The sequence below is a fragment of the Palaemon carinicauda genome, chromosome 24 (assembly GCF_036898095.1).
Source record: "Palaemon carinicauda isolate YSFRI2023 chromosome 24, ASM3689809v2, whole genome shotgun sequence".
Lineage (NCBI taxonomy): Eukaryota > Metazoa > Arthropoda > Malacostraca > Decapoda > Palaemonidae > Palaemon > Palaemon carinicauda.
Genome location: NC_090748.1, coordinates 25,628,835 through 25,633,834, shown reverse-complemented (window position 1 = coordinate 25,633,834; position 5,000 = coordinate 25,628,835).

The following is a 5,000-nucleotide window of genomic DNA, read 5'->3' as shown; positions in this document are numbered from 1 at the left end:
TTATTATTGTTATTATTATTATTATTTATCAAGCTACAACTTCAGATGGGAAAACGGGATGCTTTAAGCTCAATGGCTTCCACAGTAAACATAGTCCAGTGAGGAAAGGAAACAGGGAAAAATTCAATATTTCATGAACAGTAACAATATCTAAATAGATATTTCCTATATGAACTCTAAAAACCTTAACAAAAGGAGATGAAGAGAAATGAGAGAATAGAGTGGGAGACTGTACCCCCATGCAAGAGAACTCTAACCCATGATAGTGGAAGACTAGGGTACAGAGACTTTGGCACTTCCAAAAACTAGAAATCAATGGTTTAGTTTTGGTGTATCGTTCTCGTAGATGAGCTGCTTGCTATAGCTAAGGAGTCTCTTATACCTTACCAAGAGGAAAGTGGCCACTGAACAATTACAGTGCAGTAATTAACCCATTGTCTGAGGAAGAGTTTTTTGGTAATCCCAGTGTTATCAGGTATATGTGGACATAAGAGAATTTGTAAGGAATAGGCCAGACTACTCATTATATATGTTGGCAAAGGGGAAAAGTAACCGTAACCATAGAGAAAGATCCCATGTTGTACTGTCTGGCCAGTCAATGGACTCCATAACTCCCTTGCGGTAGTATCTCAACAGGTGTCTGGTGCCCTGGCCAACCTACTGCCTATATAGAAAATCTGTATGCTTAAATTTTTCATCTGCAATCATTATTTTAGAAGTAAAAAGAATTATTGAGGTAGAATAACCTAAGTATTTTGCAACTATTATCTCAAATACAGGGTCATTAGAATTGGAGTTTAGTGAAATTTTGAATAACGCAAATCTTATAAAAGTTTGGTCACCGGAAATTAGGAAATCAAATTGCTCTAAATTACATATAAAAAATCAGGCTATATATGAGTTTATTAAGATATTTTTTTCTGCATAGACACGAGTCGTGGTATGACACTGAAACATATTTATTATATTTGAGAACTAAGCCATTAGAAGAATATTAGGAGGTAAATGGTAGGAGAAGAATAGAAATGAAACTATAAGTGAGATTACTAGAGTGCCATATGTGGATGAGATCACGGTTTGGGCATGCTCCTCGCACTCTCCAACAGACACTAGTTCACCAATCGTGCAACTGGATTCCACAATGAACCTATGGTTGCATGACATTCTAAATCACATAAAACCTTCACTTAAGTATGTCAACATGTATTTGTTAGTCTTCTCTTATTTCTTGCACAATTACATCCTATAAAACTTGATCACCCCGATGGGACTCACATCGTACAGCTGTGTTTATTGACGCACCATTTTCAATATTCATATAATTCACAGCAGAAAGATCTTGTTTAACAATCGTAGCATTACACCTATTGCATGAATAAACCCCTTTTGGAAATGTCAGTAAACACCATTTAATTTCTGCGTATCTGTCCAAACCTCATCTAACGATAGAATTCTTGAAATTGCATTGTCCGTGACAGGACTCAGGCAGCCTTATATAACTCCCTTTGGCCGTTTTTACCTACGCCAAGGAGGATATATTTTCAAGTCGATTTATATATTTATTCACTTATTTATTGATCTGTGTGTCTGTAGACATGATTATTTGTTTATTTATCTATTTGTCTGTTTATTTGTGAAAATTTTTCCCCATAGTTAGATTTAAATCATGAACAACCCCATTAAATTTTAGGGATGATCCAGATCGAGATCCAGACTCTACATCCGGATTTGTATGATTAACAATTTTAAAGATTACGTCATTGCACATGAGCGATTGCATTACCTTTCGGTGATGATCCAGCACCTGATCTGGATTCTAGATCCAAGCTTGCTTTATTCATAACTGTTATGATTACGTGAAAAAAAAAATTGGATTTTCACCAAATTTTCACAATATTATGAATTGAAAGAATCCATGAAATTTGGAGGTGATACGGATCAAGATCATGGTTCTGGATCGACATTGAACTTTTTCACCAGCTACTGTAGAGTAAGCACATGCAAAATGGAGGAGATATCCGTAAACTTCAGTTAAATATTGGCAACATAAATTAGCGGAGTACTAAAATATATTATTACGCCTATATTCCGCGTGTTTTGGTTGCCAGTAGCTGCCCTCCTTTGTTTCTTTCTGTTCTTTTGATGATATTCTATTTCTACTGATGGGTGATTTGGTTGGTTGTCATTGTTCTAGTTTTGTTGATCGAGAACGTGGAGTAGATCATCTGCATTTTTTAAATTTGGGAGGATTTCCATTGGAGGACTGGATGTAGTTAGAACAATAAAATCTTCACAATTCAGTAAGTCAGAAAGAGGTTTTCTATTTATTGGGACTTGAATTCTTTTGAAATTGAACAAGTTTAAAACTAATAGTCCAGTTTGAGATTTTATTGTTAACCAACCAGTTAATAAGCAAGTCACCGATACTGTAGTTGGACCTTTCGATTGAACCTTCATGTTTAGACTTATCAGGAACTATCATAAGATCAGGCCACAAATCCTTAAGCTCGCTGATAACCTGTGCTGTGAACTCTGATCTGCTATCTGACTAAACAACCGAAGGATTAACTAATGTTGAGGTAGTATCCGGCAACTGGAAAGAAACACCAGAAGCTCTCTTAGAGAGTAATGGTCGGAGAGCAGTGATACTGGTAGTTGATAATCCACTTATATTGTCTGCAAATTAAGGAAAACATATCAATGAAATCGATTTGCACATCACGGACACCCTTGCTAGTCACTCAGGTCCTCTTTTTCTATCTCTGGCTGCAGAGAGACTTGAAGAAATTCAGAGCTTCCACGGTAATATTTACATACCTTTTTCAACTTCTTCAATATTTTGTCTCTTCCTTCATATCCCATTACAATATGAGCACGTTTAGGGGACCGTCCGGGTTGTTATTTTGGCATACCAACTTGAAAAATTAAAAAATCGTTTTATTGTCTCTCTGTATAGAGAAACATATCGTACATGCTCTCCAGAAGTTTCAACCCATTATTTTCATAAATAATGATGATACGGGGGTTTTTAAATCATGACGTCATCCTGGGACGTCGTCTGCGCGGCTGAGTTTGACAGTTCGTCTTTGCGTGTTTTTTTTTTGTATATATACATCGATTTTTTTAGTTTTTTTTTCTCTAATTTCGTACCTCTGGCAATGATGTAGTGTATCAGGGGAAGAGAGCTCAGTCAACCCGCAGTTTGACGACACACGCCAGTACAGTCTTAGACCTCGTGAGAGTGAGACGCACGTGTTTTTGTTTACATTCGCCCACGTGTTTATTAGTGTTTTTTATAATTCCTCGTGAATTTTACATCATGCCAAGGAAAAGCATTGTAAAGAGGGGTACAAGGAAAGAAATTCTTTCAAAATTAGCGAGTGCTCGGAAGGAAAAACTGAAGAAAAAACAATCGATTTCTTTGTCATCAGCTCTCGCATTGTCTGCGCGAGAGAGAGAGAGAGAGGACCATTCTACCACGTCGGAGCTTAGTAGAGAGAGAGAGAGAGAGAGCAGCCTTCTACATCGGGGCTTAGTCATTCATTTTCGCTGCCAGATGAAGGAGAATTTAGCGAGCCTAAGCCATCCACGTCACGGGATGTAAGCCAGGAATTGCTTTCAAGCCCTCAACCTTCACGCTACGTGAGTGAGGACTCGATTTCACCGCCAGTTCCTGATCATACAATTGGGATTAATATTAGTGATATCCCAGAATATGATGAGAAATACCTAATTTCAAAAACACAGCTAGAAGGAATGATGAAAGGCGTGACTTGTAGAAAGCGAAACTGTAGAAAGTCAGTCAGTGTACACGCAGAAAGGGACAGATGGGATACGACATTTAGAGTATCTTGTGATGGTTGCCATACGGACATTAGCTACCTCCCCCCAAGGAGGCATGGGAGGGGAAGTGAATGTCATAAACTTGGTGAAGCAAATTTACAAGAAGTGTATCATTCTCTTACTACAGGTATAGGAAGAGCAGGCCTGAATAAAATGGGAGGATTTTTCTGCAAGCCTCTGACAGCGGGATCTTATGCCAGACATAGTTCTTATCTTTATAAAGAAATGGAAAAACATTACAGTGATATGCAGAAATATACGTATGATTATGTAAAGAAATTTTATATAGAAAATAAGTTGGCAATACCTGATGAAAATGGCGTAATAGATATAGATGTGTCTTTTGATGGAACTTGGTTATCAAGGGGCCATAAGTCACACGTAGGTGTAGGGTTCGTTATTGATGTGTTCACAGGAAAAGTACTCGATTGTGAAATTTTGTGTAATTATTGCAAAATATGTGACAAAGGAAATGAGGAAGGACAAGAAGAAGGAAATGAGCCAAATCATAAGTGCAATAAAAACTTTGAAGGAAAATCTGGTGCTATGGAAGCAGAAGAAGCAATTAGAATGTGGAAGAGATCATTGAATAATGGTTTCAGATATAAAACATTTGTTGGGGATGGGGACTCGAGTGCATACAATGCAGTATGTGAAATGAATGAAGGCCAAGGGCCATATGAAGGTGTGAAGGTAGAGAAGGAGGAGTGTATTTGTCATGCCCAAAAAAGAATGGGCCACAGGCTCCTAAAAATGAAATCAGAAGTGAGTGAATATATAACAACAAAAAGCGGAAAACAGATGAAAAGAAGTTTATTGTCAGGAAAAAACAAGTTGACCCAAGCCATTATAAATAATATTCAAGTATATTATGGTATGGCAATAAGAAATAATATAAACACAACAGTGGATCAGATGCGAAATGCTATTTGGGCTATCTATTATCACTTGACATCTGATGATGAACACCCAGTCCATCAAATGTGCCCTGCTGGGCCTGAATCATGGTGTTTTTACAATAGAGCTGTAGCCAAAAAAGAAAAAATACCATCACATGCAACAAGGAAAAATCATCTTGCAGGAATACCCTATGAGCTTCGCACACACATAAGAAGTGTTTTCAATAGTTTGGCTGACCCCAAATTATTGCAAAGATG